This window comes from Erpetoichthys calabaricus, chromosome 11 (genome assembly GCF_900747795.2).
Source record: "Erpetoichthys calabaricus chromosome 11, fErpCal1.3, whole genome shotgun sequence".
In the NCBI taxonomy this organism is placed as follows: domain Eukaryota; kingdom Metazoa; phylum Chordata; class Cladistia; order Polypteriformes; family Polypteridae; genus Erpetoichthys; species Erpetoichthys calabaricus.
In genome coordinates this window covers 96,185,336-96,198,391 of record NC_041404.2, presented here as the reverse complement: position 1 = coordinate 96,198,391, position 13,056 = coordinate 96,185,336, and the positions used below count along the sequence as shown (strand labels likewise).

At 37.3% G+C, this 13,056-nt stretch overlaps 1 protein-coding gene across 2 annotated transcripts in view; it reads left to right on the top strand.

The window, feature by feature from the left end:
- The window catches only part of LOC114644622 (histone-lysine N-methyltransferase PRDM9-like), a 218,796-nt gene that overhangs the window by 123,136 nt on the left and 82,604 nt on the right, over positions 1-13,056 (top strand). The window lies entirely within an intron of this gene.

Genomic DNA, 13,056 nt, shown 5'->3' with positions numbered 1-13,056 from the left:
TTATTAGCAACATTTACAGAAGCTAGAGACAATAAAATTCTACCTCAAACTTTTTGTCAATCCTTAATTACCATCTTTCCTAAGCAAAATAAGGACTTATTACAATGTGCATCATTCAGACCAGTCTCACTTTTGCATAATGATGTTAAGATACTCTCCAAAGTCCTAGCTAGAAGGATTGAGAAAGTGCTTACTTCGGTAATATCACAAGACCAAACTGGATTTATTAAAGGCAGACACTTAGCTTCCAATCTTCGATGCTGTTTAATGTAACATATTCACCCACAAAGTCAAACACCCCGGAGAGGATATTATTATTGGATGCAGAAAAAGCATTTGATGTGCTTGAATGGAACTAACTTTTCAACATATTAGAGAAATTTGGGGTTGGCCTGAACATTTGTGCATGGATCAAACTACTGTATAGCAGTCCATAAGCTTCAGTTTGTATTAGCAACATTAATTCAGACTACTTCGAAGTAGAACGTGGTACTAGACAAGGATGTCCCTAATCAACACTGCTTTTTGCAGTCGCCATTGAGCCACTCAGTTCACTGTCTAAATGCTTATGAGATAAAGGGGATTATCAGAGAATGACTTAAACAGAAAATTTTTCTATATGCAGATGATATGGTACTGTATATATCTAACAGCACTAACAGAATTTCAAAAGATATCTGGTCTCAGAATTAATTTGAACAAGTGTGCACTTTCCAGTGAATTCTCAAGCACACAATATTAGATCGGACACCTTCCCTTTTATCATCGCAGATCACTTTAAATACCTAGGGGTAAAAATCACAAATAAACATAACGCTCTTTATCAACAAAATTTTGCTGTTTGCAAGGAAAAAATTAAGCAAGACTTGCATTGATGGTCTACCCTCCATCTCACTTTAGCTGAAAGAATTAAAATTGTCAAGATGAATATCCTTTCTAAGTTTCTTTATCTATTTCAAAACATTCCAATATACATCAATAAATATGTTTTTAAGAAAGTAGATTCAATCATAACCTCATTTATTTGGAATTCAAAACATCCACGTATCCAAAGGGTGACCCTAGAAAGACCTAAGGCACAAGGTGGCATGGCTCTACTTAACTTTCAGTTTTATTACTGGGCGGCAAAAATACAAACTATAAAAACTTGGACATTGACATAAATAGATAAACAGAAATAGGTTTGGTCTGCAATAGAAATAAAATCCTGCAGTACTTCTTTATATTCCTTGCTTTGTACCCCAATAAGTACAAGTCATTACCAATATACTAACAACCCAATTGTGCTTTACTAACTCAGAACATGGAACCAATGTAGGAACAGACAGAGAAGCTTTTATCTTTGGCACCTCTGCACAAGAACCACTTTTATGCACCCTCTCAAATGTACTCAGTTTTTAATGTCTGAAAAACATTCAGGATTAAATCACTTAGAGATCTGTACATAGACAACGTCTTTGCATCTTATGAACAATTGCACTCCAAATTTAACTTTCCAGTAATGCATTTCTTTCACTCCCTTCAAATTAGGAACTTTGATAAACAAAACCTGCCCAATTTCCTTCACCTCCCACCTACCTCTATTCCGGAAAAAATATTGATCAGTCTCGAAGACTCAGACAGAATTTCTGTAATACATAAAAACATTTTAAAGTCCCTCCTTTTCAAAGATCCCAGAGTACAGTGGGAAAAGGATCTATCACTCAACATCTGAGAAAAGAAGTGGAAGGTAGCATAATTCACTCGAGCTCCAAATTGCGCGAAGCATACAATTATCCAACTTAAAATTATATTTCGAGCTAATCTCTCTCGTTTAAAATTGTCCAAAATGTTTCCAGGGCAAGATCCAACCTGTGAACGTTGCAATCAAGTTCCAGCCTCATTGGGCCATATGTTTTGTGTGTGCACCAAATTAACACCATTCTGGACCAAAATCTTTAACACTAGAATTACCAGAGTCTACGAAAAAACTCGTAGATCCGGCCCACCTTAAATCGCGTCTTAAATCCGTTCACACCTCTCCGCCAGCGTCTTTTGTCCTCTAAATGTGCTGATAAAAGACAAGCTGCCAGCAGCCGGCTATTCCATCCCCCCTCCGACTTAGAACGTGAACGCACTTTTCCCAGCTCATGCCTTGATTGATTATCTGGGAGTGAAGTGGAGTTTTAGAATGGAAATAATAAATCGTTATTTGGAACACACGCATTTCATGTGTGTACCGTTTCTACAGTAATCTGTGTAAACACATTGTTAAAGCAGAAACTTTTTCATATTTTAGTAATAAATGTTACAAAATGTAGGCATAAACTATAGAATGTATAAAGCCTGAGTTCCAAAGATCAAATAAACACTTTCACAAAAGCTTCAAGGATAAAACAACAGTTTCTGTGGTGTAGCATGCTAAGATTCGCCTCTCATAGTGAGTAGCTTTGCTGTGTCTCACAGATATGAGTTCAATTCCCCGCGGGGGACAAAGTGTTACTTCTTTTTAACCTCAAATGGACATAAAATTTATAAATTGGTATGCTCTGTCAGTTAATGAGATCATTATATTTTCATGTGGGATGCTCCTTTTAAAATATTTTTTTTACAATTGAGACTGCAATTAACATGAACAACTGTCCTTATAACTTATTTTTTCAAGATCCATAACACACAGACAGACAGAGCACTGCGTAATAGAGAGACAGACAGGCAGAGATATACAAACAAACAGGGAAGGCAACATGTTGATCTTTTTTTTCTTTCAGTACATGTGCGTTGTTCCTGCAGCACTGAATAAGCTCACACGCTCTAACATCACCCCTCCCCCCGATCTGACTCTCTAAGTAACAGCACAAGTACAGACACAAACCAAGTGTATGTGTGTACTGTATAATATTAACAAAAAGACCAGCTTACTACTGAAAACGGCAAATATAGGAGTGAGTGGGCATCGAACCGGGACTCTTGATTACACTTGGTTTGTGTCTGTACTTGTGCTGTTACTTAGAGAGTCAGATCGGGGGGAGGGGTGATGTTAGAGCACGTGAGCTTATTCAGTGCAGCAGGAACAATGCACATGTACTGAAAGAAAAAAAAATCAACATGTTGCCTTCCCTGTTTGTTTGTATATCTCTGCCTGTCTGTCTCTCTATTATGCAGTGCTCTGTCTGTCTGTGTGTTATGGATCTTGAAAAAATAAGTTATAAGGACAGTTGTTCATGTTAATTGCAGTCTCAATTGTAAAAAAAAATAATTTAAAAGGAGCATCCCACATGAAAATATAACGATGTCATTAACTGACAGTGCATACCAATTTATAAATTTTATGTCCGTTTGAGGTTAAACAGAAAAAAAGAAGTAACACTTTGTCCCCAGCGGGGAATTGAACTCATGTCTGTGAGGCACAGCAAAGCTACTCGCTCTGAGAGGCAAATCTTAGCGCACTACGCCACGGAAACTGTTGCATTATCCTTGAAGCTTTTGTGAAAGTGTTTATTTGATCTTTGGAACTCGGGCTTTACACATTCTATAGATTATGCCTACATTTTGTAACATTTATTACTAAAATATGAAAAAGTTTCTGCTTTAACAATGTGTTTACACAGATTACTGTAGAAACGGTACACACATGAAATGTGTGTGTTCCAAATAATGATCTATTATTTCCATTCTAAAACTCCACTTCACTCCCAGACAATCAATCAAGGCATGAGCTGGGAAAAGTGCGTTCACGTTCTAAGTCAGAGGGGGGATGGAATAGCCGGCTGCTGGCAGCTTGTCTTTTATCAGCACATTTAGAGGACAAAAGATGCTGGCGGAGAGGTGTGAACGGATTTAAGAAGTGATTTAAGGTGGGCCGGACCTACGAGTTTTTTCGTAGACTCTGGTAATTCTAGTGTTAAATGCCTTTCAGACAGTCTTGATGTCACAATCCTTCCTAATCCACTAACAGCTGTGTTTGGTGTACTTCCAGATGGGCTTAAAGTGGAATAGGACAAACAAACTGTAATTGCCTTTACTTCACTATTGGCACTTAGACTTATCTTGCTCAACTGGAAGAATGCTAACTCACCTCTTTTAAGTCAGTGGGTAACTGATGTTATATATTATCTAAAATTGGCAAAAAACAAATTCTCACTTAGAAGATCTGTGCAAAACTTTTTCAAAACTTAGCAGGATCCAATCAATAACATTTTAGATCAAGCACTTAAATTGAGGAAGTGGATTCTCTCCCCTCTTTTTTATTCTGTTTATTTTTATTCATTTATTTATTTTCTGTACATATTTTTACTGTTGTTAAAGTTTTGCTCTGCTGGCCTGGCTATCTTTCTCATGGGTGGGGGTTGATTCGTTTCAAACCTAGCTTTATTGAACTTGTCTTGCTTGTATGGATTCTTGTTTATTCTAATAAAATTAATAAAATGTTTAAAACTTCCCAGTCTTCTCCTCCCTCAATGTAATGGACTCCTCTTTATCATTATCAGGTGAGCCATTGCGTCTGCTCCTCTCCCAATTCCAAGATCATCTGATCGAGGACATGGAGGTCATTTTAAAGAGGTGTCTAGCTGCATACTGCTGTATGCTGCATGATTTATACAGTGAAAAGTTAGAGATGGGTCTGGCTGCTGCCCATAGCACTACAAGATATGCCTCCTCAATAGTCGTCATTACTCCTGAGTAAGATAACCCTCACACAACCCTAACTGTTGCTGTAGTGTAAGGATATTTTATGTGAATGACACACAAGGTATACCTTGAAATTGGCATGTTGAGAAAGACAGAAATGACTGGGCATGTCATGTAACATGACTGATGTATACTTCAAAGGCAGCTAAACATTAGCGAATGTGTTATTTCATTGACTCATTAATGGAGCAGAGCTGTGGAGGTCTACACCTGCACTGTATTGTATTATAAACTTAGACCTGGGAGTAGTAATTCAGGTGCCGTTACACTTTGGATCTATCTCTGGGTCACACCTAAAACTATTCCCAGGAGTCTTTGCAGTACCCAAGATCCCTGCAACTGCACTTCCCAGCCACAGATCAATTACCTTGGCCATTCGGTAAGTCCCAGTCTCATCAATTACCTTGGCCATTCGTTAAAGTAGTGGCATTCCATGTATACCACCTTGTTGCTACGCGGTTCACTGTAATCAAATATATATATATTGTAAGCGCGGGTCCAAACACCATCAGACAAATGCTAGCACTTTACAAGACACACGTTTATTCTTATAATAAAGTCCACCACAGCACACAGTGCTCCCGCGCCAAACACTCCCAACACGGGCCTCTCTCTCACTGTCCGTGTGCTGCCTCTCTTCCTCTAGCCACTGGAGCTTCATCCTGCACCAGCTCCCAACTCCAGCCCCTTTTATATTCACCGGGATGTACTCCATGTGCTTGATGATGTTCTTCTGGCGGCACTTCCAAGCATCCTGGCTGGGTCTGGCCCCCAGCCTCCTGTGAGAATATATACTGTATATATATTCTGTTCATATATTTTTTTCTTTGATTACAATGTCATTTCTAAAATATATAGCTTTCCATTATTTTAATTACACAATGAAGGTTTTATTATATTTGAATATAGTTTAAAGTCACAATGATTGTTATTTGCTTATGTTGGAGTAACAATGATTTTAGTTCCTAAATAACAAACTTCTTTCATGTGTACCTTTCCTGGGTACTTAACTGTACTGAAATTTATCAAAATTATTGGTTATTGTGTATTCCTTGCAGTGTTTCTGTACTTTCCTCCTGGTTTTTAAATCAGATATATGATAAAGTAATATGGGTCAAGTGTAAAGAGAGTATGGTGTTCTTTTTCATTTACTGTATGTATATATATATATATATATATATATATATATATATATATAGTATATAAAATATACTGTATATTCTGTAACATTCATTAGTTTGTGTTTATATTATTAAGGCTGTTACATTTAAAGAAATTGATAAGTAAATATAAAATGTTTTATTTTTGTTTTTTTCTCCAAGAAAATATTCTGTATTTTAGCATTATAAGAAAGTAAGTAATAAATAAGAACAATTACAATAACAGTACAAGTGATATTGTGGCAGTTTATTTGACAAAACACTGAATATGTGTTCATTCTATTTTAAAGCATATATTTTTTATTTAAATGCATGTTTAGTATATTTTGTGATGCCTAGGGCAAAAAAGACTGCACTTTGGCATTCTAAACAGGGTTTAATTTCAAAGAAGCCAGAATTTCTTACAAACATTAGTTAAAGATATAGGCCCAGCTACCTTTTAGCTGCCTTACCACTAGAATTACCAAAGCCTATGAAAAAACTCGTAAATCCGTCCCACCTTAAATCCATTCGGACCTCCCTGTCAGCATCTTTTGTTTTGTAAATGTGTCGATAAGCACCAGCAACAAGCAGCCTACTATCCCATCCCCCAATTGCCGCAAAAAGGGAAAAAAGGTCTCCCAGCTCAAGCCTTGTTTATGTGGGAGTGAGGTACCTAGAGCTGTATAGGATAAATAATATATCGTTATTTGGAACACATGCCTAAAAGACAAACTTTTTTCATGTTTTAGTACTAACGACAACATTTTGACATGAAGTGTATAATGTGTCAAGTCTGAAGTCCAAATATCAAATAAGCACTTTCACAAAAGGCACAAATCTATACTAATAAAAGGCAAAGCCCTCACTGACTCACTGACTGACTGACTGACTCATCACTAATTCTCCAACTTCCCGTGTAGGTAGGAGGCTGAAATTTGGCAGGCTCATTCCTTACAGCTTACTTACAAAAGTTAGGCAGGTTTCATTTCGAAATTCTACGCGTAATGGTCATAACTGGAACCTGTTTGACTGACTCATCACTAATTCTCCAACTTCCCGTGTAGGCAGAAGGCTGAAATTTGGCAGGCTCATTCCTTACAGCTTACTTACAAATGTTAGGCAGGTTTCATTTCGAAATTCTACGCGTAATGGTCATAACTGGAACCTGTTTGACTGACCCACTCATCACTAATTCTCCAACTTCCCGTGTAGGTAGAAGGCTGAAATTTAGCAAGCTCATTCCTTACAGCTTACTTACAAAAGTTAGGCAGGTTTCATTTCGAAATTCTACGCGTAATGGTCATAACTGGAACCTGTTTTTTTGTCCATATACTCTAATGGAGGAGGCGGAGTCACGTATTGCGTCATCACGTATTACGCCTCCTACGTAATCACGTGAACTGAAAACAAGGAAGAGATTTACAGCACAAGTCAAACGCGGGAACGAAGGTAAATGACGTTAATTGTTGAGTGTCTTTTAATACTGTGTAATTGTTGAGTGTCTTTTAATACTGTGTAAGCATACATATTAACACATGTGCAATTAAACGTGTGCATTTACGGGGTGATTTCTCAGGCTTAAAAGCTCACCTTTTATTAAAAAGGTAAATGCAAACTCTTTTCATTCTGAAGAGCACAAACCACGTTAGATTTCAGCCGTTAAACGCGCAAAAATGTCAGTACACCAGATAAATAAGCGCAACATATTATCAGTTGTATTGTATGCTTACAATACATATAGAAATGTGTTAATCGTTAACTAATATTATGGGATGGTGTTTTTCGACTCGCGCCTTGATTTAAACGATTGCATGTCTTGGTGGGTTTGCGTAGCTTATTGTCAATATCTTTACACCTCTTTTTAAGACTTAATTTAAAAAGGTTTTCTTTTCTTCTTAATTAAAATTTAAAAGCAATACTTCACCGCTGCGAAGCCCCTCTAGCGCTGACGTCCGAGGTTCGATTACCGTAAGCGAGTGCAGTGAGTGTGTACGCCTGATGAGCCAAGAATAAGGGGGAAAGACGTGTCACGTACTCTTTGCATTATTTGACAGTAAACTATTTTCATCCATTCTATGATCTGCTTCTCACAACTGAAGGCACCGTGGCTGATGTTACCTGACTTGCTGGCCAACCATAAGCGTTACCTGGTAGGTAACCACCCACTCACTTCACTCCCTTACGGGAATCGAACCTCGGACGTCAGCGCTAGAGGCGAAGCCCCTAAAATTGCGCCACAGCGTGTGGTTCGTTTATTTGACAGCATGTAGATCGGGGGAATTACATTCACGGCATTCGTAGTCTGATTCACAATCTGATTGTATGGGTGGTTACCTACCAGGTAACGCTTATGGTTAGCCAGCAAGTCAGCTCGAAGTGATCACTCGAGTGAAGGCAGCTTCACAAAAAAACAGATCCTTAACAAACTGTTATTGGTATATTTTCCCTCAATTTTAAAAGGTTTTCTTTTCTTCTTAATAAAAATTTAAAAGCAGTACTTCGCCGGTGCGAAGCGCGGGGATTTGAGCGACTGACGCATACAGACATATTCATGAGTGCAGGTACTTCAGAAAGAAAGCACCGTGTAAACCTAAACTTTAAATTAAGTTCATAGACCTACAAAAGGCTGCCATTGATTTGAAGCAAGATTGCTTTTCTCATGTACAACTATACGTTGCATTCTTAACAGTAAGCTTGCACAGCTTGGTCATATTACAACCTGAGTGCTGAACTTACAACGTCGTATACAAACAGAACTAGAACAATTGTAATAAACAAACAAAAAAAAAAAAGCGAAGAACCCTTGGATTTAATAATTAGGCTCCTTCCTTGGCGAAGCAAGGAAAAAGGAAGACCTTATATGGCGTTCGTTTATAAAACAGAGGAAAAGCTGTGTTAAGGCTGCTTCACAAAAAAACATCCTTAACAAATTGCTATTGGGATATTTTCCCCCAATTTAAAAAGCTTTTCTTCTTAATAAAAATTTAAAAGCAGTACTTCACGGGGATCTAGATAGATATATATATATATATATAGATATATATATAGATGTATATAGAGATATAGATATATATAGATATACATATATAGATATAGATATATATAGATATAGATATATATATATATATGTATATGTAAGCTTATAAGTACTGCCTTACTTCTCTTTAAGAAAGGAAGATGTAATGATACTTGATTTAAACGATTCCATGTCTTGGTGGGTTTGCGTAGCTTATTGTCAATATCTTTACACCTGTTTTTAAGACTTATTGACTGAAACGGGCTTTCACAAAAAAAGTTAGGGCTTTGCTACAGGATACACCCTCCACAAGTTAAGCAAGTAAAAATAAAAGTGTATATTTCTGTTTTATTTAAACCTTTTAAGTTTGTATGCATAGCCCCATTTGGCTGCTTTAGTTTTTTTTTTTCTTTCTTCAGTAATATTAATTCTCCTTAAAGAAAAAGAACATATGCATTTTACTTTTTTTGTATCTCTTTAGTAATATTTTAGTGTAAAAGGATAACCAGTATTTAAACCTTTTATGTTACTTTATAAATTTATTTTACACAATGTTGAAAAATGAATAAGAAAGCTACATATTTTGGCAGCTGCTGCTTTAATTTTCAATGAAATGAAAAAAGCTCTCCAAGAGAAAACCTCAATGAAGTAGAAACAGTTTGCACTATCTAAAAAGGAGAAACCCTCATTTATAAAGGTTTGCTGCAGATGACTTGACTGAAAATAAATTAATACTTCCTATGTGTATAATACATATTTATCTATTTTACTTATGCCTTTATTCTAGCAACTTGCAACATCTGAGGTACAATTTGTTACATTACTTTTGTTTTTTGCAGCACAGGCAGGTGAAGTGAGTTCCTCAGGGTCACACAGTGGTGTCAGTACCAGGATTTGAACTGACAAGCTCCGGGTTTGCTGAAATATTACTGAAGACAGAAAAAAAACAAAAATGGGCAAATAGGGCTATGCATACAAATGTCCATCCATCCATTATCCAACCCGCTATATCCTAAATACAGGAGCCAATAAGTAGAAATGTATATATACAGTATATATTTTTATATATATATATATATATATATATGTGAATGTATGTATGTATATATGTATGTCTATATTTATATGTATATATGTAGATATGTAAATTTGTATATGTATATATATGTATATGTATATGTGGATGTGTATATGTATATACAGTAATCCCTCCTCCATCGCGGGGGTTGCGTTCCAGAGCCACCCGCGAAATAAGAAAATCCGCGAAGTAGAAACCATATGTTTATATGGTTATTTTTATATTGTCATGCTTGGGTCACAGATTTGCGCAGAAACACAGTAGGTTGTAGAGAGACAGGAACGTTATTCAAACACTGCAAACAAACATTTGTCTCTTTTTCAAAAGTTTAAACTGTGCTCCATGACAAGACAGAGATGACAGTTCCGTCTCACAATTAAAAGAATGCAAACATATCTTCCACTTCAAAGGAGTGCGCGTCAGGAGCAAAGCCTGTCAGAAAGACAGAGAAAAGCAAACAAATCAATAGGGCTGTTTGGCTTTTAAGTATGCGAAGCACCGCGGCACAAAGCTGTTGAAGGCGGCAGCTCACACCCCCTCCGTCAGGAGCAGAGAGAGAGAGACAGAGTTTGTTTTTCAATCAAAAATCAATACGTGCCCTTCGAGCTTTTAAGTATGCGAAGCACCGTGCAGCATGTCGCTTCAGGAAGCAGCTGCACAGAAGGTAGCAACGTGAAGATAATCTTTCAGCATTTTTAGACGAGCATCCGTATAGTCTAGGTGTGCGAACAGCCCCCCTGCTCAATCCCCCTACGTCAGGATCAGAGAAAGTCCGCGCAAGAGAGAGAGAGAGAGAAAAGTAAGTTGGGTAGCTTCTCCGCCATCTGCCAATAGCGTCCCTTGTATGAAATCAACTGGGCAAACCAACTGAGGAAGCATGTACCAGAAATTAAAAGACCCATTGTCCGCAGAAATCCACGAACCAGCAAAAAATCTGCGATATATATTTAAATATGCTTACATATAAAATCCGCGATGGAGTGAAGCCGCGAAAGGCGAAGCGCGATATAGCGAGGGATTACTGTATATGTATATGTAGATATGTGTATATGTAGATATGTATATATATGTATATATGTTTATGTATATATATATGTTTACATAACCTCTTTAACACACTACTTCTCCGCTGCGAAGCACAGGTATTTTGCTAGTCTATACTAATAAAAGGCAAAGCCGTCACTGACTGACTCATCACTAATTCTCCAACTTCCCGTGTAGGTAGAAGGCTGAAATTTGGCAGGCTCATTCCTTACAGCTTACTTACAAAAGTTAGGCAGGTTTCATTTCGAAATTCTACGCGTAATGGTCATAACTGGAACCTGTTTTTTGTCCATATACTCTAATGGAGTAGGCGGAGTCACGTATCGTGTCATCACGCCTCCTACATAATCACGTGAACTAAAAACAAGGAAGAGATTTACAGCACGAGTCAAACGCAGGAATGAAGGTAAATGACGTTAATTTTTGAGTGTCTTTTAATACTGTGTAAGCATACATATTAACACATGTGCAATTAAATGTGTGAATTTACGGGGTGATTTCTCAGGCTTAAAAGCTCGCCTTTTATTAAAAAGGTGAATGCAAACTGTTTTCATTCTGAAGGGCACAAACCACGTTAGATTTCATGCTCAAGAGTAAGCTCAGCACACAGCTTGGTCATATTACAACCTGAGGGGCGAACTGACAACGTGGTATACAAAGAGATCCTTAAGAAATAATTATTGATTCATTTTCCCTCAGTTTAAAAAGGTTTACTTTTCTTCTTAATAAAAATTTTAAAGCAGTACTTCGCCGCTGCGAAGCGCGGGTATTTTGATATATATCAAAATATATCGCGTCATAACGCCTCCCATGTAAGCACGTGAACTGATCCGCTGCCGTTTGCAATGCCATATTCGCGAGATACAAGTTTAATGAGAAGACACGAGGTATAAACGACAGTTTGGATCACTTTGTGACAGAGTTAAAATTGCTGTAGCAAGAAACTTTTAACTGCCGGGTCTTAACTAATATTAAATAAACCCGTGGACATCGCAATATCACACAAGAGAGCGGCTCACGTGAAGTGACTGAACGTAGCTGGAGTGATCACTTCGATGAATCAAACCTGTTCAAAAAACACATTACACAAGCACGGGTATTTTGATATACTAGGGGGCTCCGCCCCCTGCTCGCTTCGCTCGCCAACCCCTGGTGTTGGGAATGACAAAGAGCGTGATGTATGAATGAGATACAGAATAGTGTGACGGTGTAGATGATGCAAATAGAAAGCAAACAATAAAGTGTGTGGCACAGTGTAAAGGTTTATTTGAAAATTTCTTTGTACACGCCGTTTAAGTGTAAAAGGTAATTCCAGCTCAGAACTTGTAAGGTCATTTAAGATGGTTATTGTTGTGATCAGAGTCAAGTTTGTCAGAGCTTAGAAAGAGTTGTGTCTTTCCAGGAAGTAATGGAATGACTTGGGTATTTATGTTTTCCACATTAATATTTTTTGGACATAATATAGTGCGTTGTGTTAAAAGGGGGCATTTGGTCTAATGAGATTGCTGTTCCAAATCTCTCTGTAACTAAGTCGTCGCAGATAAAGGCTTGAGGAATTGTAATAATATGTGGGTGAAGTCCATCTGTATTGGTGAGTGTACCATCTCTCAGTTGTAATAAGCAATTGTTATGATCTGTTTCTGGACATCGTATCTTTTTTACTAACTGTATCTTTTGAAAGCAATGCCAATTGTCTGCGTATTTTAAGGTGCACTGAACAATAGCTGAGTGCATGGCATCTGGAAGAATAGCTAATCACTATCTAAAATCTCCTCCTCATAAAAGTACCTTTCCTCCAAATCGAATATTATTATTCATAAACGTTTGTTCATGCCATTGAACATTCATCAATAAACAACATTTTTTCAAGACGGATGTCACGTGCAGTGCCACCGTTAATGTTCATAGTGGATTCCGATTTGTAGGATCTAATGTAGTTGATAAAGATTTCACTTTCAGGTACATCGTCAGTTATAAGCTTCTGTAGATATTCAGTATATGAATGTAAAGAAGGCAGTCTAATTTGACCCTTTTGACAACAACGTGTAAATGTATAACTTGTATTGCCAGTTGTTTCTTCAGGGAAGTGAACTGAATGACAATGA